Source organism: Ammospiza nelsoni, chromosome 5 (assembly GCF_027579445.1).
Source record: "Ammospiza nelsoni isolate bAmmNel1 chromosome 5, bAmmNel1.pri, whole genome shotgun sequence".
Taxonomy (NCBI): Eukaryota; Metazoa; Chordata; class Aves; order Passeriformes; family Passerellidae; genus Ammospiza; species Ammospiza nelsoni.
This window is the reverse complement of record NC_080637.1, coordinates 74,214,463-74,241,640: the sequence shown is the minus strand read 5'-3', so window position 1 is coordinate 74,241,640 and position 27,178 is coordinate 74,214,463.

Genomic DNA, 27,178 nt, shown 5'->3' with positions numbered 1-27,178 from the left:
AAATTCTGAATTTTGGAGGGATTTGAAGCCAGAATTCTTAAAATATTCCCCCAAAAATTGACAAAATATTCACAAAAAATTCGGTCCTTTAGGTCTTTGCACGCAGGCATCTGATGTGCACCTGGTTTGCCCAGTGGTATCTAAATTCTGATTATATGAGTGCTGCTCTTCCCACCAGAGCAGGCAGCAGAAGCTGATTCCACCTCTCTGATTTACGTTCCTTTTGGTACAACACAGCCTCTGAAAATCAAGGTTAAGTCATTGCACTGCCATAGCAGTTTTTCTGAGGAAAAAAAGCATGTTTAATTCTGTGCCTGCTACTGTAGAAAATTCTCTTGGTACTTGCAACTTTCTAAGGGTTTTTTTTTTAAATTTTAACATATTTCACTATGTCCAGAAATAATTTTTAATATGTTGTAATGTGTAAAAAGTGTGGGAGGGTTGGGATCTTTTTCTTGATGGCACTATGTGCATGTGTCTATATTCTCATGTCATATTTGTGGCTTGCATTCAAACTATAGATCAATTCTCATTTCTCTGCCTCCAGACATTTCCCTCTTGTTTGAAGTTAGAACTTAAAAATTGGGATAAAGTGTCAGGGAACTTTAAATGAAAATATATGGTATTTTGATGTTTGAGGATCTCAAAAACAGCGCTTCAGGGTTTGATGGGATATAATTAAGGAAACAAACAAAAAAAACCCAAACAGAAGCCAAAAACCTTCTGGAAGAAATAGAACAGAGAGAGTTCCTGTGGTGGGAAAAGAACTGGCTAATCACAGTGTCTGTGCATAGGAGCAGATCTGGAGGATTCGTGATTCTTCGTGATTTTTTCCTTTTTTTTTTTCAAGACCATAATGTTATTTTTGCAAAGCACTCATGTCCTGGGGGATGACTAAGGGAACCCAGCGAGCTCTGGGACATCTGCTTTGGCCAGGGCAGGTGAGGAGAGCTGGCCAGTCTCACTGGATAACCAAGGAGGCACAGGGTGTGTTAGTTACAAGGGGATTATTATTATTATTATTATTATTATTATTATTATTATTATTATTATTATTATTATTATTATTATTATTATTATTTCTTTATTATTATTATTTTATTTTTATTCCTTAGAGCAAAGGATAAACCCACCCCAAACAAGATGTTTTTACCAAGCCCAAAGTTAGCACAGGCAAACAAGTCAGCAAATGTTGCAAGTAGAAAAAAGGTCTCAGAATTCTCCACTGCAGGGGAACTGAAAAACAACTTCTAGCTTAAACTGTAACGTACTGACTTTTAGTGATTGGAGTAACATGAATATGGTAATTACAGTAGTTATGATAGGCTATAGGTAAAAGTTAAGGTATGGGTTGGTTCTACTGCATTAAGATGCTCAGCAAAGAAAATAATGCATTGTAACCAAAATGCAATATAATATATGATATGATATAATATATATTATTTTATATACAATTATATATACAATTATATTCTACTATATATTATTATACAATATATAATTATATTATATACAATTTATATATAATAAAACACATTACATATATGTAATGTAATGCATTGTAACCAAAACCAGAGGGTCTCCAGGCCTGCCTGCAGCTGGAGCTGACACTGTGGGCACAGCTCTGTCACCCATGACCCTGGGCTGCTGTAACACTTGGATGGAATAAACTGCATTTTGGACACAATAAACTGCATTTTGGACACAATAAACTGCATTTTTGACGAGCCCCTGGAGTCCTGCATCCCTCATTTAGGCTCTTACATGCCCCAGCCAGAACTACTTGCCCAGCCAAATCCTCTTCTCTTTGGAGGCAAACCTTTTCTGAGCTTTCTGTCTTAATTCTCTCCATGGTTTTGTTGTCTCTTTTCCTGCCAGTCACAATTTTCACCAAAAACAAGTGCCTTGGGCACACAATAGGTTACAGAGCACTCAGGGGCTGTCACCCAACCTAATGGAGTAACAGAGAGAGGCAGCAGCAGCAGCTCCCTTGTCTGCTGCTCTGTTCATAGAGGAGGCATCAATACTGCAACGTGACTGGGAACGAGAATATTTTAAGGATGGGGGTGAACCTTGGAAATAAATGAACTTTCATTGCTGCAGCATAAATTAAATGCTTTTAGGAATTGTTTGTTTCGTTACTGGGCAGAAACATGGTATCAAATGTTAGTTATTGTTGTTATTTTGTATTATTCTGCTTTTTAAAATGTTTAGTCATTCTTTTTCCCTTTAACATCCATGTCCAAAAACCACACAGAACTTCTGACCTAGGAATATATTTATACAACATCACAAATCTTTTCCATGGCAACGGGCCTTGTCAAGCTGTCACAGGCACCATAATGACAGATTCCCAAGCAGTTCCCAAATAAATATGATCTTAGCATGTTCCTGGAGGAAAATGCTTTCCCCGAGTGGTGGTGGGTGGCTCAAAGCCCCTGGCCCAAGGGTGCAGGGGGAGCAGTGAGGAGCCAATCCTCCACCATGAAAACTTGTAGGAGGTTCAAAATGCAGTGAAGTCTGGAGCTTTTCTATTTGGAAGACAAAGGAGAATAAGGGCTGGTTCTTCAGACCTTTTGTCACAAAATTAGACGTGACTGGCCTTGGTCAAAAGGACTTATTGAATGAATAAAGACACTTCTCCAGAGCTGGGGGATATAGTTATACCATAAAGTATTCCCATAGACAAGGAGAACTGATAGAAATACACATGCAGCTCTGAGTAATACTCTGCTGTGTAAAATCTTATGGCCACTAGAATTAGATAGAAAAGAAAAACTACAACCATTAAACTCATTATTAAACTGTGTTGTATTAAATTCATTAAACTCAGCTGGACCCTTCCAAGTCAAGAAATGTTTAGAGTGACAGCTGGCATGGGCTCTGCAGTGCACAGATCTTCAAAAGGTCCCAAAGAAATGAAGGAATTCAGAATTGGGCACTGGGATCTAAAGAACAATCTCAAAGTCAGATTCTGCCTTTGAGATATTTTCTGCTTCTTGCTGCATTCCACTGGAGTCAGCAGCTAGCAGGAATAAGGACCTTGGGAAATGTTTTATTTAGCAATGAGCAGCAGCAATGACTTAGGAGAAGTGGGCTCAGGCTGTGCCTCCCCTTGGTGTTTACAAGCAGCTGGATTTAAATAGGATATCTCTTGAGGAGGAGCAGGTTCATCCTGGCTCCTGGTTCTGTTCTGTTCTGAGGATACCAGGGGAGCCAGATGCTGCTCCATGGATTGTTTTCTTAATGATCAGTGTTCTTAATGAACAGTAGAACTCTGCTTTTTGGTACTATTTGGTTTTTTGGTACTATTGTACATTTTGTGTTCCTTTTGCTTCCCACAACACCCTCCATCAGCTTTATCCTGCTCTTTCCCTCCCCTTGCCATCTCTCAGCTTTTTGCCTTCACTCCTGGTGCCTCCTCACACATTAAAGTCTCCATGACCTCATCTGTCAAACATCCTTTCATTCACATCCAAAAACCTCCTAAACCCACCTCTTCCAGCAAGCAAGCTTTCTCCTAATATAATTTATAATTTAATTTTTTATGCCTTTCCCCCCCCCTTGTTCCTCTTTATTTTTCACATTGTAACAGACAGAGCTGTCAGTACCATCAGAACCCAAAACTGCCTGACAATTCCCATTACAAGACTTTGTTTTTAGTTGCTTGTAATTTTGCAGCTCTAAATTACTTAGACTGAATTTTTCCATGCCAGGTATCTCAAGCAAAATTTTTCTGGAAAGTTTCAGCTTTAGACAGTTCTGAAAATGCCATTAAGGAGGAATGCCATGTTTTAGCCAGTTGAGAGAATTCTTACCAGCACTTTGTTCAAAAACATTTGGTAGACATTTCAGGGATCCAGGGAATCGTTTGCTCTGTACCCCCAGAAAAATGTCAGTCTGTGCCCAGCCCCAAAATCTCATTTAAAACCAAAGCCTAATGGAGAATTGGGACTCTTTGGCAGCTGAAGCTCTAAGGCAGTAGGGTCTGGAGTGGAAAAAATTAGGAAATTCAAGATTTAGGTGCTGCTTCTACCCTGCCATAAGAGAGATTTCAAGAGGCACTTAGCTGGGCAGCTCCATGGAAAATGTTCAGCACCTCCAGTGGAGTGGGAGAACCATGGAATTTAGAAAAATAGGGATCTGATTGTATACATAAGGGCAATATGAATGTATACACTTGAGAGAGGTCTGAATTATAACTTCAGAGACTTAATGTTTAGGTTTTTGTGTTGTGCTCTATAGCTTTTAGCCTCTTTTCAGCTAGAAAAATGGTGTATTAAACTGTTTAACATCCCCGTCTCTCTAATCCCTGTCAAGAAAAATCAGGTTAAAACCTGCATTTCTGAATGGCACCTCTCACACCCAAAAGGTGCCCCAAAAATAATTACTGTCAGGATCTGGACCTTGTTTAGGACCAAGTGCTCAGAAAGCAGCTGACACCTTCAGCATTTTCACACAGCAGGCAGCAGGTGTGGGGCAAAACACTTGGGGAAAAAAAGAAAGGAATATACTTGGCACTCTGGCAGAATTTCATCAATCTGCAAAATTTTCCAAAGTTTTCCACGAAGCCCTGGACGTGCTGCACACAGAGTAAAGCAAAATAACAGCTCCTGGTGTTTGGTCAGAGCAGTATCTACATCTCAGTAGAAAGCAATTAGTTGCCAAAACCTACTGTGTACACATGACAGAGGTTAAAATCACTCAGAAGGTTTTATTTCTGAAGCTGTTATCTTTTTAACACCATTTATTAGTCATATCCAGTTAGCACTTCTCTAGAAGTGAAATCAACATCATCACATTAAGAGCTGGGAGTAAAAAGGATAATTAACCAAACAACTAAACTGCTTCCTACAATTATTATTGAAATTCTTGGGAAAGCATTCATGTTTCTTAAAACATAATCTGAGCATTTTATCTTGAAATAATTTATTTTTATAGAAAAGTAGTAGGGAAATGTCCTAAATGGGTCAGACTCCAGTTGCACTGAAGGCAGCTCCTTGTTTTGGGAGGATGTGTGGATTGATGTGTCCCCCACAGTCACAGGAAGGCAGAAGAGCTCACTCTGATTTAAGGAAAGGTAAGCCTCATCCAGAAGGGCAGGAATCTTTGAATTTATTTCCTATTTGCCTTCTTTTCAAGGTTTAATTACAAAACCAGCCTAAAAGAACCCCCAAAGCTCCACCATGAAATGAGCTCAGGGCTGCACGTCTCTGCAGCAACACAGACATCCCTGTAAGTGTCAGACGTGTTCAGGGGGGTGGATCTTTTTAAAGAAATGATTTTGCTGGGTTTAACATGACCTTTTCCTGCCCAGCAATTTTCCTGTCTCTCAGGCTGGGTTTGGTTTTCCTGGGTGTCTCCTGAGCAGTGCCTCAGACTCGGCAGCCTTCCTGGAGATCCTCTCTGGGTTAAAAAGCTCACCCTGCCTTGTTCTGCAGGACCACATTCCTGCAGCTCAGGGAGCTGGGAGGGAGGGAGGGAGGGAGGGAGGGATGGATGGATGGATGGATGGATGGATGGATGGATGGATGGATGGACGGAGCTGGGATGGAGCTGGGATGGATGGATGGATGGATGGATGGATGGATGGATGGATGGATGGATGGATGGATGGATGGACGGAGCTGGGATGGATGGATGGATGGATGGATGGATGGATGGATGGATGGATGGATGGACGGATGGATGGACGGAGCTGGGATGGAGCTGGGATGGATGGATGGATGGATGGATGGATGGATGGATGGATGGATGGATGGATGGACGGACGGACGGACGGATGGATGGATGGATGGATGGATGGATGGATGGGTGCATGGATGGATGGATGGATGGACGGAGCTGGGATGGAGCTGGGATGGATGGATGGACAGAGCTGGGATGGACGGACAGATGGATAGACGGAGCTGGGATGGAGCTGGGATGGATGGATGGACAGAGCTGGGATGGACGGACAGATGGATAGATGGGGCTGGGATGGATGGATGGATTGATGGATGGAGCTGGAAGGAGGATTTCACACCTCACAAAGCCTCCTGCCTCTCCTGCCCATCTCCTTCCCCACAATGACTGAACTGTTCACCCACACTGCACTCCTGCAGCTGTGGGGAACTTTTCATCAGCTTTGCCTGAGGTTTTGCAGTTATTGAGAAGTTCTGGTTGGCTGTGCTGAGATTCCTGGAATTTTTGCTCGCTACCCCCAGAAACAGGAGATGAGAAGTAAAGAATTAATGAACAGTGCTGTACAGATGGCAGGGCTGAAGAACAAGCAAACCAAAGAGGCAGTGAAGCATTTTCACAGCCATCCCCAAGGTTCCTGATCCTGGGACCAGCATGGCAGCTCCATGACTGCACACCACAGCCTGGGGCTGGTCTTTGGTCAGGGTAAACCTTTGGCAAGCACAGGTTGTGCTGCTGTGCTCCTCCTCTCCAAAGGTGACAAACAGGACCCAAGGTCACAGGGATTAACCCAAAGGACCTTTCCCTGGGGATTATCTCAGATGATCTCTAAAAAATCACCCACACATGGACCAGAGGTCACCCAGCTCCCTCAGGACCCTTCCCTCTGTCCCTGTCTTTGGTGACAGCAGCAGTTTGGTGTCTGGGGAGAGCAGCGACAGCCACAGGAGCACAGCAGGGAGGAGCAGAGAGTGTGGCACAGCTCGGGTCTCCTCCTCTGAGGTGCCTCATGCTCTGCCATCTCTCCACCCAAGGGGTGGAATATTTTTTCTGCCTGACACAGCCTTCATTTCAAACAGATTTTCTGACAGGAGAAGCCACATTTGTGCTATGAGCTACAAGTGCCAGGCTTCTGCCTGGGCAGACATTCTCGGGGAGATTTTTGAGATCCAGACACAATTTCTGTCTTCTTGTCTGGAACACGAAGAGTCTGGAGGTGCCACATTGCCACGAAGCAGAACAAATAGGTTATCAGGGGCTTGCCTCACATAAAGCAGAACAGACTCTGACTTTAATGAATCCAGGCAAAGGACGAATAACTGAAGTTCTCAGTCTCTAGGGGACCTACTTTCCATATTTTTGCTTCAGCTTGCAGGAGCCCAAGTTCTGAACCAACCATAGGGAAGGGTCTGGAGCACAAGTCCTGTGGGAAGCAGCTGAGGGAGCTGGGGGTGTTTAACATGGAGAAAAGGAGGCTCAAGGGAACCTTCTCACTCTCCACAAGCAGAGCCAGGTGAGGGCTGGGCTCTGCTCCCAGGTGACTAGTGACAAAAAGAATCAATACATTAACCAAGATGAGAGTAAGCAGCCCCAAGGTGCACCAGGTGGGGTTTGGATTGGACATCAGCAGGAGTTCCTTCACAGAAAGGGTGGTCAGATGATGGACTGGGCTGCCCGGGGAGCTGGGGCAGTCACCATCCCTGGAGCTGCTTGGGAAAGAGGGGATGTGGCACTCAGGGCCATGTCAGGGTGACATGATGGTGCTGGGTCACAGGCCTGAGGCCTGCAACCTGAGGCCTGCAACCTGAGGCCTTTTCCAATCTCATTCTCTCATTCTGTGATTTTCATGCCAGGATGCTGTGACAAAGATGATTTTACCTGAATTTTTAAAGATATTTTTGCAGAGGACATTTCTGCACACCCCTGCAGCCCCCAAAGGACAGGCTGGTCCCGTATGAGGCAGGAGCCCTTTCCTTGTGCTCCCCCTGGGCAGCACATCCCTCCTGTGCCCAATTCATGCTCTGGGGTCTGCTTCCCAAACCACTTCAGTGTGAAACAACCCCACATTTTCTCATATTTCCAGGACATTCACCAGCAGAGGAAACCCCATGCTAAATTTAAGCACGAGATCCAAGTGGGCACTGGCAGAAGATGTACACAGCACAAATGGAGCTCTCAAACTGCCAAAATCACCTCCACTCCTTATTTTCTGTGAGTCTGGCAAACACAGACCACGCTCACCTTACAAATATCCACGTGCATGATATATTTCAAACCAGGATTTAATTTTAAATCTTGGTTTCTGGGTAATTCTGGAGCATCATTGCAGATGGGCACCACATTACTAAACAGCCAAGCTGGAGGCTCCCTGCACAAGAATCACATATTAAATCTATATGTGGTTTACTGTAGAATTTTTCCTATTAATGCACATTATATTGACATTTACTGTGAGAATTCATGCTTCATAAACATGGAATTGTTCTGTTTTCTCAATTTGTGCCAGTTTCCTATAAATACAGAAATTAGGTAGCTATCACCAAAGCTATCTGATAGAATTCAAAAATAGATAAACAAAGAATAGCAATGCAATTTGGTCATTAAAATTCTAAAAAAAACCAAACAAAAATATATCTGCCCATTATCCTTTTGATGAATCTGGCCTTTTGCCTCAAAACCACCACTAATTCTGGCTGGCACAAGAGGAGCATTTAATGAATCCTACCCAATGTTTGCAGCACTGAACTAGAAATGCCAGTCAATAACAGCTCATTATCATTATCCAGATGAGAGGCAGATTAAACATGGGAACACTATTGCTGCCGCAATGTAAAGGTTGAAATCCAAAACAGCACAAGCAGGAAAAACCTGGGCTAAGACTGTCTACACAAACCCTTCAGGATTATCAGGGCTGGATCTGAATTCGTATTTTTACTCAACATGTTGGAGCATCCTTGCAAAGATATGGGTGGAGCAGCACATAATCAGAATTCGGATACAAAATTCACAGAATTTAGCACAAATACAGAATTCATCTTTCCCAAAGAATTCTGCTAACCAAAATAAAAATTTTTTGCAGGAAAGACAGAATAGAGCCACAGTGAACAGGGCCCAAAATACACAGGAGACATTTCATTTCCCATGGCAGCTGAAGCATCCCTGCCCTGATTATTAATTGTCAGAAATTAGCTGACAATTCAGAACATGGAGGTGTCACTGACATTGTAAGGACCATAGAGAAAACCAGAAATCACTTGGAGGCAGAGTTTAATAATCTTATACCTAAGAAAAAGAATTACTTTCTACCAATAAGACTAATTTGGATATGAGACCACATTTCACAGAAGTATGAATCATGCAAGGTTATGACAAGAGTTTTTTGGGCATAAATACCATACATTTATTTTTAAAAAAAATAATCTGTTTTCCCCTCAATAACTTTACTTGCCCTGATTATAGGTGGTTAGAATTCTGTCTGGGTGCACATGTGTGCATGTAGCCATGTATTTCCTAGGCAAGCTTGTTTAATTTCTCCAATCCAATTCCGGGACCTGCTAAATCTAGTGTGGATATAGCTGGGTTGGTTTTTTTTTAGTCGAGGTTTTGGATAAAATCCATTTTTCTTTTGAATAACATAATCCACAGGTTAAAAAGTCAGTGGCAGTGGGCTTGCTTATGGCAAGTAAGGGAAGTGTTAATGTGAAAAACCCCTCAGATTGGGCTATAGGGTAAATCTAAATAAAAAAGACAGTCAGTGTAAGGAATGACAACACATCACTGTGGAAGATGGAAATCAATGCAGCTCTTTTACATGACAGATTTTCTATTCAGACTAAATATATTCTGTCTTGAGCATATTGTGTATTGCCCTGACATCATTTTGCCTTTATTCCCATGCTGTGGTGATGCTATCTGCAGCATATAGACTCCCATTGACAGCATTTTGCCTCTCCTCAGATCACAACAGTGTCTCTGCAGACATCCAGTGACATTGTTTTGCTGTGTTTCCCTCCCTGACTCACAGTGACACTGGCTGCCATCGCGCCAGCCTCCATCCCAGCAGGGCTCTGCACCAACCATTAAAAGTTGCAGCCATGGATGCTCTCATAGCACAGCCTGGCTTCCAGGCCTCACTGGGGCATCACAACATGGGGCTCTCTTGGCCATTTAGAGGTGTCTTAATTTGGGACTGCTTTAACAGCATAATTAGGGGGACAATCAGAATTTTACCAGTTCAGATGGAATTAGTTTAGTGCCTGGAATTTGCATACCTCTATAACTGTATAAAAATCATCTATAACTGTATAAAATCTATAACTTTCCCTTATTTAATCACTGTCAAGTCTTGCTGGCATGCTTAGAGAAAAAGGAAAAAGTTGTCAGCATGAAGTGACACCAGGGAATCTGGTGAGTACCGGTGTTGTCAGCTACACCAGGGATGCTGTGGTCAGCGCTGCCAAGGGCACTGCAGGGTGGAATCTCCTCTCCCAGCTGTCCTGGCACATCTGGCCATGCAAATGGATGGGTCGAAGGTAAGCCTGGCTTTGCTCTGCAACAGGTGTGCAAAACCCTTGGTTTAAAGCAGGGTTTGAGGTTAATTTTGCAGCATCTTGCTGGGCCTGGGTATTTCTGACAGCTCTGGGATCCCCTGTGATATACTGAGGGAAGGTGCAGATGTGGAAAATGTGAATTTAGTGTGTGCAATGCTATCCTGTTATCTTCTAACACGTGTGAAGTACTATCCCAGCTCAGGGATGTGTGCATCCATGGGTTAAGGAAAAGCTCACATAATTTGCTTTTGAAAAGGCTTCTGGGGTTTGATAATGCATTGCTCTATCTGGTAAACAGAAAGCTGGTGTTACTTCTTATTTTCTCTGAGCAAGTAGGCCTTTTCAAGGCACAGAAACCATTTATCTGTCTTAGTCAAGGTGATTTCCATACCAAGGCCATTGTCCCTGCAGTGAGACTGTGATTATGTGAAGAGTAATTGTGTGTGTGCATATCTGTGTACCTTTACATTGTTCCCAGATAACATTAATGAAAAAAGCCCACGGTGAATAAAAGGAAATGTGCTTCTCCTGCCTTTCATAGAGGTATTAGTGTGTACTTCATATTTTAAAGGGTTTCTGTGCTGGTGGGAGCTGTGTCTGTCCATCCTTGCTGAGCCATTCCAGGCAGACACTTGCTCCATGAAATGCAGCCCAGACTGAGGCACCACCATCATCAGGAGCAAAATGCAAACTTGTCATGTGCAATTCTGACAGCAGAATGGAAATGCTTGGAAAAGATGATTTTCTATTGAAATATATATAGTCCAGAGGGCAAATGTTCATCCAACATATTGACAGCAAACACGCAGCATCTTTCATGAGTGCTGTCTCTGCAGTTCCCTCCGTGGCGCTGGATGTCTCAGCATGTGCACAGGGCATTATTTCTCCTATCAGCCCAAATCCTGACACTGTCAAGTGCCATTGCTCTGCACACTCTGCAGATGAAGGCATCTCACAGTGGGTGACAGCAGTGCCTGGGATTCGTGTTCTGCACGACACTCTGCTAAGCCTAAAGTTCAAATGAAATTTGTTTTGTTTTCTTTTTTTTTTTTTCCTTTTTTGCCAAAGCATTTCCATTAACAAGTCAGTGCTCTTTTAGCTCTTTTCCTAAGACAGCCTGGAAACTTTCTGAATTAACTTTTCCACACCAAAGCCTGAAGCCCAGATGAAACAACACTGTACAGTCATTGCTTTTTTTCTTTTGCTGCAGCCGCATGTAACTGTGGCAGAAAAATGATTAAAACAAAGTGAGGCTGTCTGACTTTAAAGTGGGTTTAATTTCTTTATGAGCTTTTTCTAGCATTTGATTCATAATTATTTTATTTCATGCTCTCATCTTATGGGAACTTGTCAAAAAGCTTTTGAAATCTTAATAAGCAAGTTCACAGGGTCTTCTTTGGCCACAGCTTCCCTAACCTTTTCAAAGAAGACAGAAAGCCTTTAAATTAAGCTGATCTGCAGGCAGCTAATTTTTGTAGTCTCAGAAAATAACTGTCTTCTGTAGTTTGGGCTATTCTTTCAAATATAAACATTCAAAAAATAAAAATGGAACAGCTTTTAATGCAATCTGTGTTTACTTATACCAGTTAATAAAATCACATAATATAACTTGGTATTGTGCTAATGCTTTTTGCTATATACAAACCATATTAATTGATGTTTTACACTGTTATAGCACTTGTTGTGCAGCCCAGAGGAAGAACAACTCTTGATTTTGCTAACACAGTATTTACCAAAGCTGTAAAAAACCCCTTTGGAGACAGGGAAATGTAAAAGTTTATTGAAGAGGATTATTTGTTTTGGTTGGCATTGAGGTGCATGAATTGGGGCTCAGGATGCCATGGGAGAGAGGAGTTTGGGAGAGCCCAGGTCTGTTTTCATGCAGCCCTGAGAGTGCATGACACCTCAGCAAAGAGAGGAGCAAAACTGATGTTTGTCCCCTTTAGATATCACAGGAAAAAATCAATATATTAACCAACAATTTGTAAAATTTAACCAATACTAAATTAACAAAGCAAAACTACTACAGACCTTAAGGATCAACTTGTTCCTACCTGCCTGCCATGGGCTGGGACACCTGCCACATGAACAGGTTCTGGCCTGGAATGGGGAAGCCTCCCAAAATCCAACCAGGGAGGAATTCCTCCTCTTTCTGAAGTAAAAATTATTAATAATAAAAAATATTCCTAAACCCAGGTGCAGCAAAATAACAACAGTCACCTCAGAATAGACCAGCATCCCAGTCACAGGAGCAAAGGGGTAGGGAAACTTTGCACACCAAACTCCTGAGGAGTGTGGGGGTCACCCAAACCAGGTTTAAAATGCCTGTTCAGTTCTGATGCCACTTTCTGCAGTGTGGATTTTGAACCAGCAAGAGTTAAGCAGGCTTCTCTGAAATGCAGTGTGAGCCTCATTTAAATGCACACTTGCGCTGAGCAGGGCTTGAGAGCTCCTGAAAACCTCTGGTGGCAATGATGTACCCTGACCTGTTACCTTGACAATTTTCTGTGCCCCACCATGCAATTCATGTGTGGAACCACTGGCAACAATTACAGGAGCACGGGTGAGATATAAACCATGCAATGTGACAGCTAAATGGCAGTTTTATTTGTTTATCTTGAAGAGTCCTTATTTAAAAGCCACTCTGCACTTTCTTTCTGCAGTTATCACACTCTGCATCCACTGGGATCTGTGCTGTGACTGGGATCTTCAGCTGGCATGTTGGACTTGCTTCAGTTCTTAGATCAAAAGGATAATGCCCTTTTAAAGTATAATAATTCTCTGTAAAGACACCAGGGTGTCCCATGGATAGTTCTGGTGGGCAGCTTCCCACCAAACGTTTGTTTTTACACTTAGAGCACACAATCACAAACATCTGGGTGCACTGTTCGTTGACTGCTGCTCAGTATTCTCCTGCCAGCCCAGCTAAAGAGTTTAGGAAAAGGAATGGCCCAAACCATGCTATCTTATACACCTCCTATTGATTGACTCCAAGAACATTTAAGATGTGTGTTTTACCACCTAGACCTCAGAACAGCCAGCAGGGCAGTGAGAGCAACAGTTGTGGTCCAGCCCTTTGAAACCCTTTAACACCACAAATAAGCAAAGTGTGCCCAGGAAACCTCTGTGAGATAGTTCTGGCTGAATGGCACAGCCCTTCCACAAGTTAAAACCGCCGCAAATTAAAAATCACCCATCTACATTTTGGGTTACCAGAATATTCTGGGTACCTTGAGCAAACACAAATTCCTATTTGTGCCACAGACAACCATTGTCCCAGAGATAAGCACACCTAGAGATCTCCAGCTATTCACTGTTATGTGCAAAGTACTGGCAGTTTTCCTCCCCTTTTGTCAAGGGCTCCTAATCTCTTAGCAGATAAGGATTTGGCATCTCCAGAGATAAGACACAGACCTGTTCTAATTCTGCTCAACTCTGTGTTCTGTGGTGAGGAGTAAATGAATTTTGCAGCTCCAGATCAGAGATGAGGTGAGTGGCAGCAAGACAACCACAGGATTTTTACATCAAGGCATTCTTGTTCTTTAAATATGCACTCCATGAAAAATACAAGTGTTGCCTTCAGAGCAGTGATCCATGCTTGCCCAGATGTCCTTACCTGGAAATGTGAGTGTCCTGGACAGTTCCTGTGTGCTCATGGCCTGGGACTTGTGCAGCTCATGGGCAAGCTCTGATTAATCTGCATTAAACACAGGATGGAGCTTGAACTTCTGCAGGCACACCAGTGAGCATCAACCAGCCTGCTTGTGTGTCTAGGCTCAATGTTCAAGCTGAGCACTTGAAATCTCATCCTATTGGTAATATTCCTTCTTGCAAGTAACCCTCCATAGGAAAAAAAATTATCCTTTGCTGTTTTAGATCTTATGGTGCCTTCCTGGGTCCTAACAGAAAGCAAGAAAAAGAAATGCAGCGTTAGATGAGGAAGAAACACTGAGGAAAATGGCCAAATAAGATGGACAGACAGGGATTGACAGTGAGGGCACACTCAGCTCCTGGAGGCACCGATGGAGCTCCCAGCCCTGGTACCTCCCACACTGCTGACACAAATGGTGACCTCTGCAAAAGGCACATCTGCTTTAGCTCTCTCAGTCATAACTTCAACACACACAGTGCTCAAGCTCCCTTCCAGAAGATATTGGTTCCAAAGAAAGTGGTGGGGTTTTTCTTTTCCCCCCCCCTTTTTTTTTTTTTTTTTGGTTAGTTTTTGGGTGGTTGTTTTGGGATTTTTTTGGAAAGAAGAGAAATTTTTTTTGTCTGTGGGGCAATGAGAGCGAGCAAGCTAAATAAATTAATTTGAGAAACAAATTGTGCTAAGGGCAGGGGGGTGCTGGCAGATAAGCAGCCATGGTAAATCCATCTGGAGGGAGGACAAACGAGCACAACTTGACTCCCGTGCAACCCCTGATCTATTTATAGGGGGAAGAGCTTGGAAATGAAGTACCTTTCAACAGCACTTTAAGTCAACAACTGAAATGAATTGCCTTCACTTTCAGGCTGCAGTGCTGGTGCAGGCAGCACAGGAACGGCCAATTTCACACTGCAGCTCTGGCCAAACGTGGACAGAACAAACTGGAAAAGCAGGAGAGGTGACCCCAGCCACGGGCTCCTGCCAGCCCCACCAGGGCTCCTCAGCTCTGGGGCAAACCAGGGGCTCACATGGGAACTGAATAAATCACAATAAATCACTTGGTTCCTCTGCCTTTGCTGAGCTGATCTAATAAAGCCACAATTGCATTTCAACCCCCTTCTTCCTATTGTTCAACTTAACATCGCTTCCTATTGCTTAACTTTTCCTAATGTTTAACTCTTCTTTTGGACTGAAGGTCAGGAAACCCATCAGCTCTGGATTTTTCTCCCTCTGCAGAGCTGGGTGGCATCCCTGCTCTCTGAGCGCTTTTGCATTCAGCAAGACATTTATCTCCATCCAATGTGCTAGCTAACAGAGAGAAGGGCTGCAGGGCCAGAGCCAGGATGAGGGACCAGCCCTCACCTCCAGCCCAGGGGGTTCAGAGCTCAGAGCTCCCTTTTCCACAGGTGAGGGCTGAGCCATGCTCATGCCAGCACTGGCTGCAGCCCAGCTTTACACTGGGATTTTTTTTCTTATATTATATTATATTTTTCTTATATTTTTCTGCAGCCCGAGGAAACACAGGCTGGACACAAAATAAGATCTTTTTCATTTGCCTGTTAACTGAGATCTCTTTTGATTTTCCCCTCAACCTGCAGTGGGAAGGAAAAGATTGTCTGCCAGCCTAAGCCTACCTCAGAACCACCAAGGAACCCTTAAAATAAATGCTGGTAAACACGGGGTATGTATGTGCTTGTTTGTATGCTGTGTTTGTGAGAAGTTTTGAATTCTCTCCCATTGTTTGTAAATATTCTATAGAACTCATCTGTTTTTATGTATTAATTTGTATGTGTTCGTGTATCTTCTGGTAGCAACCTGTTTTATGGAAACATTTTAATAAAAATCTGTGAACATGAGGAGAAGTAGAGCACAATACAGATGCACAAACACTCCCTGCATGACTCTGAGGAAAAAAAAAAAGTGTACAAGGATTTCACACATCATCTAAGCAGAGAAATGTATAAAGCAGAAACGCTGCAGGGGCTGAGTGTGTAAACCAGGCTGAGCACGAATGGCCCTGCTGTCACCCAGGTGTCCCTCACACCAGGGACAGGCCAGAGGAGAGGCAGAGGAGGGAGGATGCTCCAGGTGAGCCCTGGGAAGCAGGGAGCAGCAAGGGCAGCAGGCAGCGCTTTGGAGGGCAGGTGTCGCAGACAAGTTTTATAAAAAAATCTTTTCCTGGGGATTTTTCCTCCTGAGAAGCTGGGAGGCCTCAGGAACAAAATGCAAACAATGGTTATCTGCTGCTGTGGGATGCAACAGGTGCATCTGGGATTGGTCTCATGGGGTTGTTTCTAATTAATGGCCAATCACAGTCAGCTGGCTCGGACAGAGTCTGAGCCAGAAGCCTTTGTCATCATTCCTTGCTATTCTATTCTTAGCCAGCCTTCTGATTAAACCTTTTCTTCTATTCTTTTAGTATAGTTTTAATGTAATATATAATAAAATAACAAATCAAGCCTTCTGGAACCTGGAGTCAGATCCTCATCTCTTCCCTCATCCAAAACCCCTGTGACCATGGTCACACACAAGCAGTGAGCCTCTCCTTGTTGCTGGCCAGCTGGGTGATGTGGAAATCCCACATTGCCCCAGGCACAGCCCCCCTGCCAGAGGGGAAATATTCCTGAAGAGCTGGGGGAGATTCCTGCTGTGCTTTCCACATCTCCCCCTGCACCTGGGGCTGAAAACCCTCCCAGGAAAGGGGGAGTGACCCCAAAGTTCACAGTGAGGAGAGTTTTGGAACACAATGGCAAGTTTCGTAAGGAAATGCCAGAGCTGTTTACACTTCAGAGAAGGTTTTGGACACGGTTCCACGTCCAAGGTTAATAATAATGTTTTGGGCGCAGGAGTCATAAAGTGAAAAGTTGGCTCAGAAGTTAATGATGAAGGATAGGGAAACAAAGAAAATAAGTGATATGAGATGAATTATGGCAGGAGGGACTGTAAACTGAGCAGAAACTATTGCATGAAGACAGAGAAGATTGCAATCACATCAAGGCTAAGAGATAAATACAAGCCCCTCAGCATGCCTGTTTCACATCCATCTGTGTGTGCCATGAAACACTGGAGTGAGAAAGAAGAAAAAGGGAAGGCCAAGGCTTTGGTCAGTATAAGTATGTATCTGTTTGAAAAAAATCTATTTGAACTTCTGCCCAGGGCTCAGAATGAAACCATCTGCACCATTTACGAGCTTCACGCAGTTAGGTAATATTTTGGTTTGTTTTCCAATTCCTGGGTGATAACAGAGGCGATACACGAAGTGCTCTACGTCCCCTTGTGCCACAGCCCATGTCACAGTGGAGACAGCCACAAGTACACAGAGTGTCCCCACACAGTTTATGGAAGATCCACCCCAAACACAGCAACACCATATTTCTTCAGAAGGCTTCAGTCATGCGCACGTGCAAAATAACACCAAAGCTCTCCAGAAAGCTTCACCCCAAACCCAGTGACATCAAACCTCTCCAGAAGGCTTCACCTCAAGCACAGGACCACCAAACCTCTCCAGAAAGCTTCACCATAAATCCAGTAATGCTCTTCAGAAGGCTTCATTTGTGTGCATGTGCAAAATGACCCCAAACCTCTCCAGAAAGCTCCAGTCCAAAGCCAGGAACACCAAACCTGTTCAGAAGGCTTTGGGCACCTGCCCACACAGAGTAACACCATTCCAACCTCAGAAAGCTTCACCCTAAACCCAGTAACTCCATATTTCTTCAGAATACAATAACACAGTAACACCTTACCTTTTCAGAAGGCTTCAGTCGAGTGCACATGCAGAGTAGCACCTTTCCACTCCAGCAGGCTGCAGCATCTGCCCTCCCTGTCCCTCAGGCCAGCCTTTGATGCCCTGCTGCTGGTGCCCTGCTCCTGTGTGCCCTCTGTGCCCTGCATGGCTGTTACTGTCAGTGCTGCTCACCTGTGGGCACAGCTGGGGCCAGTTGGGGCTGATGGGGCACAGCCCACCCCAATCACCCCAAACTCTGTGCACCTGCGCTCTCCCACCTGTGCTGGCACTGGGGAGCAGGGCTGGGATTGCCCATCAGTGCTCAGGGTGCTCACACACCTCTGTTCCCAGCTGTTCATGACAGCAGCTAAGCTGAGGGGTTTTGCCTCCACTGAAACCCCCAGCTATGAACATTTACACAAATTCTCATTATATTTCAGGTCCCATCAACACAGGGTTTGTGAAAAACTGTTTTAAAAAATGTTAGCTTTAAAAGGTAGAATAGGCAGATGATTAAAAACCACTCCACCCTCCACCAATCCACTTTAAACAATAACTAAAATGCTTTTGGAAAAAAAAGGAAAGTAGCAGAGAATGTAAAAAACTTTGTTTCTTTGTTTGCCATCATAGAGGATGTAATTTTGTTAAAGAGTTCAATCTCTGCAGGCCAAGGCACGAGTTCTGAGATCTGTAAGTGCATGGGGACATTCCAGGAGGATGGAATGGAGCCCCAAACACCCATCATGAAGGCATGAAATGGTTAAAGGAGGGGCAGTCAGCAGTGCTCTCCTGCACGTTGCTCAGAGCAGATGAATGAAGCCACCACTGCCTGTGCCTGGGTCATGGTCACCTCTGGAAAAGCAGGAAATTTTGTGCAGTAAAAAGCCCTGCAAAGATGTTGGTTTTGGTTCCTTTGGAAGGGGTCTGTTGGAAGACACAGGGAATGTCCCTTTCCAAACCTACATGCTGTTTTTTTGCCTTTTTCTCTCCCCCAGAAGAATCCTTACAGCACAGAGTCACTTTCCAGGCAGGAGGGAAAATAAAGTGCCCACAGCACGTGTCCCTTCCAGCAGGGTTAATCAGAGGTTACTCCGTGGTGTAAATCCCATCCAGGTGAGGCCAGAGGGATCTCAAAGGATGAGACAACGGCAGCTTTCATCCAGTGACCACTGGTGGCCCCTGGCCCATGGGTTTTCAGGGATCAAAGCCCATGTGGAGTCAGACAGTAAAATAAAGCTGCGGCCTTTCTAGGCTGTGTCCCAGCACGGTAATTCTACTACAGTGTTACTCCAAGGTCCTCTGAGTAGCTGCGTTTAATAATGCTTTCCAGCAAGGTTCCATTTATAAACACTTCATTATTAATAAAGCATGGCAATTTGTAGCATGCATAAGAATTATTTATATTCATGTGCTAAGCAAGCCCATAGATTTAATAATATTGACGTCTTGTAGCAGGCGTTGTAACAGCTTGTCACAGCATCATCTGTTCAGCATTTCTTACTAATGCCTTTCATAGCAGGCCTCAGAATCATTTGTTAAAGGATGCAGCTGCATCTATTAAGCCTTTCATAAATATGAATAGCACATTTTCTAACATGGCACCATATATTAAATTATTACTGGGTGTTCTAACTGGAAACGGAATTTCTCCTTCTCACTTTTCCCCTTTCCTCGTTTCCTTTTTTCCTCTCCTTTTCTCTCCCTGTCTCTGCCCCCTGTTCCTGGTAAAACACCTTGCAGTGCTGCTGTGCACCCTGTACAAAATACACAGCTTGTGCTTTGCACAGTTCACTTTTCCACTTCATTCCTATTCAGGCAATGCCTCTTTTTGGGTTTTTCCCCCTCCTTTCCTTCTTCTGCCAAGTAAGGTAAAATTGTAGTGCACTGAAATGTTACTAGAGATTACATTCTTAATTGTGAATTTCCTTGCTTTTGTAAGTTTGCCTCAGATCCTTAACATTTTAATGCATTTTTTTTTAATGGGAATTTCCATGCTATTTTAACTCATTAGTCATGGGCTATCATTTTTCGATATAATTACTGTAATTTCACCAAGTGACATAATTACAGTAAATACTTTGAGTAATTACTATTCATATGGAAAAAGATATCTGGAGGTGTAATAATGTCATACAATAAAATATTTATGATGTGTAAGGACAAATTATGATGGCATATTTACATCACACAGCGGCGTGACAACATTCCATGTTTGCCTTGGGCGAGGATAACGATACAAAAATGAGTTTTCAATGATGTCATCTCTTGGTAACTTTACAAAGAGTTGCTCAGCATTGAGGTACAGCAAATTCAATAACTTAATTTATATGTATATATTTAAATATAAATACGTATATTTATATTTATAATTTAATTTATATGTATATATTTAATTATAAATAGCACAACCCCAATATAAATATAATTTATATTTATATATTTAAATCTAAATAGTGTGACCCCAGTTTGCCCAGATAATCCTTTTCCACAAACATGGAAGAAAACCACCGCAGAATTGGTGTTACTCTCTGTGCATCTGTGAATCCTAACAAAGCCATCCAGTGCAGAGAAAAAGTAAAAGAGCTGGGTTTGGGAACAGAGAAAGCCTTCAGGGAAATCCCAGGGAAATGGTGCCAAAAGCTGTCCTGTTTGGGATATTTGGGATTTGCCTCCTGCTAGCATCAGGTGTCAGCAGTGCCATTCCCTTGCGCAGCAGGCAAGCAGCAGACCTGGCTGCTAAGGGCAAAAGCAAAACCAGCCCACTTCTTTTGTTAAAAAAAGGGAATTCTGAGGATCTGGTAGGATTTTAAATCCACACTGTCTTTCTCTAATGAGTTTCAATGCCATCATTAAGACACAAAGCAAACATCTAATGCCACTTAAATATAAGCGTATGCACATCATACACAAATGTTATCATAAATACCTGTCATTTCTGCTTGCATAAATTCACAAACTGTTATTTCTGTAGGATGAGCTTGTTTTACAGACCTGCAGAGGTTCTGACTGGAGTCAGTAACCCAGTGCACTGTGGCCCATGTTCAATTTCTTGCCAGAGCCCCAGGCTAAGCTGGTCCTGTAAATCTTAAACCAGATCCTTGGAACTTGCAAACAAATCCAAAGACCAAGACCTAAAAAACCAACAAACTAAAAAAAAAAAAAAAAAAAGAGAAAAAATTAGAAATCAGATGCTCAAGAGAGAATATTCTTGCCAGTAACATGACAGAGTCAAGTTAATTCAAAGTGATTCAAAAAGAGAGATGATTTATTTTATTTTTTTTTTTAGGATATTGCTGGCCAGTTCTGCATCCTGAATCTGATTGACATATGATACTGCTAGGCTGAATGAAGACATTTTGCACATGTTTTTGCTTTAAGGAGCAATTGCTAGGGGTAACACTGGTTACTCACAACGTGGAGACATGCCAAACTGTTTGGAGTTATTCTGAATGAGAGTGGATTGCTGGCTATCTCCTGCTTCAAGGTTTGTAGGGCTGGGTGCATAATTCAGCATTCCTGACATCACCATGTGAGCACATAAACTCAGAGAATTGGAAAAATAAATGGGAGGGGGACTCAGGCTCCTACCAGATGTGCCCGTCACTTCTGTGAATGGCATTTCCACTGCAAGGGCTTGAATGAGCTCCTCAGCAGGCTTCATGGGAACATCTTTGGCTTTTATAATAATTTCACTGCAAAAAGTAATGTTTTGAAGTGCATTTTTGACAGGGGTTTTTGAACTTCTTTTCTTTCTAATACCCATCTCTTTCCTCTGCTGCCTTTAAACATCTCCTGCAGAATTTCATTATTTTTTAACAATCTATACCTTTCAGAATATACTTTCCACATCTGGGGATTTTGGAATCATTTTTCTGAATGGAAGCTCCTCTGTCCCATGAGGTGTTGATGCAACATTGAGAGCAATGGCAAATTAGTCATTAATTCTTAACAGCAGCCTGAATCTGCAGAGGCAAGCTTGGGTGGGAAAGTCCTTAAATCTGTGTCAGGATTTGATCCCTCCTTTTGTTTGTTTGCTTGGTTTTCAGGCAGCACAGCTGATCCTCCTGTTCAACCTGTTCACACCTCAGAGCAGCTCCAGGTTCCCTCAGCATCCCTTTGCATCAAAGCAGCAATATACTTCCCAAGTTCTGTGAAAAAATTCCAAAAAAACCAACAAAACATAAATCAAACTCAGAACAGCTGTATTTGAACTATCAGCCTGTTCATTAGTGCACATGGCAAATTTCCCTGCATATATTTTATATATATATATATATATATATATATATATATATATATATATATATATATAAAATAACCTGCACCAAAAACCAGGGAATTGAGAGATGGGAATGCCATGCACCAAAACCAGGACTGAGAGATGGGAATGCCCTGCACCAAAACCAGGGAATGAGAGATGGGAATGCCCTGCACCAAAACCAAGGAATGAGAGATGGGAATGTTCTGCACCAAAACCAGGGAATGCAGAGATGGGAATGCCCTGCACCAAAACCAGGAATGAGAGATGGGAATGCCCTGCACCAAAACCAGGGAATGCAGAGATGGGAATGCCATGCACCAAAACCAGGACTGAGAGATGGGAATGTTCTGCACCAAAACCAGGGAATGAGAGATGGGAATGCCCTGCACCAAAACCAGGACTGAGAGATGGGAATGTTCTGCACCAAAACCAGGGAATGCAGAGATGGGAATGTTCTGCACCAAAACCAAGGAATGAGAGATGGGAATGTTCTGCACCAAAACCAGGGAATGCAGAGATGGGAATGCCCTGCACCAAAACCAGGACTGAGAGATGGGAATGCCCTGCACCAAAACCAGGGAATGAGAGATGGGAATGCCCTGCACCAAAACCAAGGAATGAGAGATGGGAATGTTCTGCACCAAAACCAGGGAATGCAGAGATGGGAATGCCCTGCACCAAAACCAGGAATGAGAGATGGGAATGCCCTGCACCAAAACCAGGGAATGCAGAGATGGGAATGCCCTGCACCAAAACCAGGGAATGCAGAGATGGGAATGCCCTGCACCAAAACCAGGAATGCAGAGATGGGAATTCCCTGCACCAAAACCAGGGAATGCAGAGATGGGAATGCCCTGCACCAAAACCAGGAATGCAGAGATGGGAATGCCCTGCACCAAAACCAGGGAATGCAGAGATGGGAATGCCCTGCACCAAAACCAGGGAATGCAGAGATGGGAATTCCCTGCACCAAAACCAGGAATGAGAGATGGGAATGCCCTGCACCAAAACCAGGAGTGAGAGATGGGAATGCCCTGCACCAACCCCTCTGATGGTGGCTGGTGCCCACAGAGTGGACATTGCCAAGAGCCTTGGGAATAAACCCAGATCCTGGCAGCAGGCAGTGCCCACCAGGCCAGGAGCACTTGCTTCCAGTCCTTTCCAAAGCGTGGTTTGTTAGCTAGCTACTGAAACTTTAAGGAAGTCTAAATGCCTGTAAGTGAAACAAGGCAGAAGTCTGTTTCAATAAACTTCAAAGTGGCATTGAGGGGTTTTTTATGCATTGTATTTTGTGAAGGCATTTGCTTCCAAATTGTGTTAACAAAAATATGTTGTTTGACAGATATCATCTCGGCAGACAGGTTGCCTAATCTGTTTTATTGACAAATTGACTTATTATTTGATCAACTTGAATATAGTCTTCAAGATATACTTCCATTATAAAAAAGTACATGGAACAGAGAATAATGTGTTTAGTCCATCATCTGCTTTCAGCTGTCATTTAAACATTGGTGTGTCTGTGAGGAAAGAAAAAAGTTATCCAGTTGTTTTGATCGTGCTGTCAGAGCTGTCTGTATTGTCTGGGGGGAATGCCCATGTAATTTCTCCCTCCTTGATACGATAATATCTTGACCCTCCCCATTCAGCGAGAAGAAAGCAGGTTACCATGGCTCTACCCACCACCTACATGAAGTTTCACATTCTATCAGGAGAGAAACAAAGCGTCTCTGGGAGCCACAATCACTTATACTTCACTTCCTCTATCTTCTCTTTCAATGGGACCAGGAAACAAAGTGAAGTTTAAAGGTTTCCCTCACTGCAGGCAGAAATGCTTTTTTTATAAAAAATTAAAATTCTGAGCTGTTGTGTTGCTGTCTTTTCATTAAGGGGGGCGGGGGTGGGCTGTTGGTTATGCTTATTTTTAAGCCAATAAGTTCCACTTGAAAAGTTTCAAAAGTATAGAGAACAAAAAGAAGTAAGATCCACATGAATTCAGGTAACAAGGCAGATGTGACAGCTTTAAGGCACTGAGTGAATGAGGAGATCAGACAAGATTTAAACCTGGACCTACAGGAACAACCTGCTCCCTTTGGCTGCTTGCTCCTGAAACTTAACACCAGAAATGAATTCATATTGGGAGCAAGGCAGTCACTAAACAGAATTCCTCCATTTGGCCCATTTCTGGGTGTCACTCCCAATTTGTCTGTTTGCAATTACACTCACAGTAGGTGGATCAGCTCCACCAGAGATAATTAACCAGACCCCGTTTTGTGATAAAAAAATCCCTCTGGATTCCAGATAATTACCAGTATTGAAAATCTTAGCCCTTTAAAATCAAGTGGAATAGACTTTTCATTGGGAAAGTAAATGCACAAACTGAATTAACAAACCCCTGAAGTTGTCAATACAAAGGAAATTATTTTCTTCTTCTTGTTTAACTCAGTGGGTAAATATATCCTTAGAGAGAAGCTGAATAGGCTTTTGATGCACAAAAGCTGGGTTTTGATAAAATGAAGCCCCTAAAAGAAGCCCCAAATCCAAACAGTTGTGTTAAAAATATGGGAGCTCTGGAAGTGACAAGGAAATCAGAAACCCTGAGCTGCCCCATCCCTGTCTGGTTTAGCAGAGCACAGATCTGACTAATGGAAACCTGGCCACAGAGAGAAAAACACAAACCCAACCACCCACAATTTGCTCATCTTCAGGGTTTTTTCCTCCCTATTTTTTTAAGCTGCAGACACTTAGTGCCATGCTTGTCTGAGAGCTTTTCCTGTAGCTAATAATACTTTGCACTGTAGTGCCTTTAATCCAAAGATCTCAGAGTGCTTTGCAGGCATTAATGAATTAAACCTCATAACACCCCTTTGAAGTAGGCATTATTAGAGCAGCCTTAGAGATGGGCTGAGCAATTTTCCTGAAGTTGTACAGCAAGTCCCTGACAGAGTCAGGAATAGCTGCTCAAGTCCTGCATCTCAGCTGCTGCTGCAACCACCCTGCCATCCTCCCAGATTAACTCCCTTAAATCATTTTCATTTTAAATAATTACTTTGATTTACTGGCTGTATTTAAGCCGTATCTCTGTTAAATACAAGGGGAGGCATCGATTTATCTGTGCTGGGGGAGGCACTCAGTGCTGTGGGAGCTGCGCTGAGGATGTGGAGCTAAAGTGACACAAATCCCGGGTGGGGATGCTCTGGGGGGGCACAGGAGGGGCTGGGCAGGGCTGGGCTTCAGCCCCGTCCTCAGGCAGCCCCAGCGAGCCCTGCCCAGGGCTGGGACCCACCCGAGCACAGGGACTGCCTGGAATGACAGCAGCATCACCCAGGGGTGCTCATTGCTCCAAAAAGGGTCCCCATGGTTGGAATCACCAGCAGCATCACCCAGGGGTGCTGATTGCTCCAAAAAGGGTCCCTGAGGTTGGAATCACCAGCAGCATCACCCAGGGGTGCTCATTGCTCCAAAAAGGGTCCCCGTGGTTGGAATCACCAGCAGCATCACCCAGGGGTGCTCATTGCTCCAAAAAGAGTCCTTACGGTACAGCTGTGCCCTCGTCACACATCTGGGGACACACCAGCCCTCCTCCTGACCTTGCTAAGACTGAACACCCAGTGGGGATTCAAACCAAGCCCAAACCATTCTCAAAAAGCCCTTGAAACTCGAATTGCCACACAATGCTGGCAGAGTTTGTGCTGATTCCTGCTTGTAGTTAGGTTCTCAGTGATGTGGGTACCATTCCACTGTCCTTTAGGCCCAGCTCTGCTGGGAGTCTCCCTGCTTGAAGTGCTTTAGGTTTTTGTGGAGAGCTGCATTTGGCTTTAACCTCTTCCTAAAGGCTTGGCCTCCCCAAGGAAGGGGTGGAGGGCATGCCTGGTTTTGGCTTAACTAACATTCCATGTTGCCTCTGACAGCATCCTGAAAGGTAAATGGCTGTAAATCTGTAAATAACCAACCCCAAAATCCAGAAATTATTAATCTCCCCAAGGAAGGGGTGGAGGGCATGCCTGATGTTGGTCTAACATTCCATGCTGCCTCTGACAGCCAGTTCAGGAGCGTCCTAAAAGGCAAATGGCTGTAAACCTGCAAATAACCAAGCCCAAAATCAAGCCATTATTAATCTCATGTCAAGCAGTTGTCTCTGAAACCCCCCTCACATCCTCCTCAGCCCTGTGGAACTGAGTTTGTGGGGTGTCCAGGGCTCTGAGCAGCATCTCACCTGAGCCCGGCCAGGGACGCTGCAGGGCTGGAAGTGGCCAGCAAGAATCCCTGGCTGCAGTGCCCCAGTGCCCCTGTAACACCACAGGAGCACCCCAGGGGCTGACATGAGCCACTCCAGCTCTCTGGCTGCTCTCAGGCAGCAGATTCCTGAGATAAATATGCTCAAGGACTGTCTGTCCCTCTGCAGAACGTGCTGTCCCCTGGCTGGCCCGACAGACAGACAGACAGACAGACAGACAGACAGACAGACGCTGCCTGCTCCATTCCCCGTTGCCTTGCCGTGCATTGCTGAATATTGATCCCCAGAGCTGCCTGCCCTGCTCCCAGCGCTGCAGAGCCCCAGAGCTGGGCTCCTGGGGAGGCACACACGCTCCCACAGCCCCCGCTGCCTGCTGGGGCTCTCCTCACTCCCACACACACGGAGCCTGCCTCGCTCCCTTCTGCGGAGCTAATTGGCACGCGTCTGTCTTTAAAATAGTCTAATGTCATAATTATCCTCATCTTCTTCCTTCCTGCTGCAGGCAATTGCTGCAGGGCTTCAGAAGTTTTTGAAAAAAAATAAAAAAAAAAAAAACCAAGCGAAACCCTGTCAGAACTTGTCTGGGGAGAGAACTTGTACCACTCCCAAGGCTGGGCCATATCACTTAAGGACACCAAAACTTTTATTTCACTTCAGCTGCACACTCAGGGTTTAACTAGCTGTCATTCCTGGTTTTGCAAAGCCCAGCCTTATCCACACATACTACAGTTTAGATGTATCTATCCTCAGCTCAGATTGTCTCAGGTTCTCCTTGACATTTTTCCACCACAGGTGTAGGGAACGTTTTTGCTTGTGCCTGGTACCAGCCCCACCAAAAAGGAAAACAGAAGAAAAAAAAAAAAAAAAAAAAAGGAAAATGTTCTAAGTCACTCCATCTCACCTGCTGCTCCAGGTGGGCAGCATGGGCCATGGCAGCAGAGAAGGGCTCCCTACATCACATGTTGCTGACAGTCCCAGAAAAAGGGATTCTGAGGAGTTAAAGCATCCTGACTTTACTGGCCTGAGCCCCATCACGTTGTTCTCTCAATCCCATTCCCATGCCACTGCCGGGTGCCCTGCA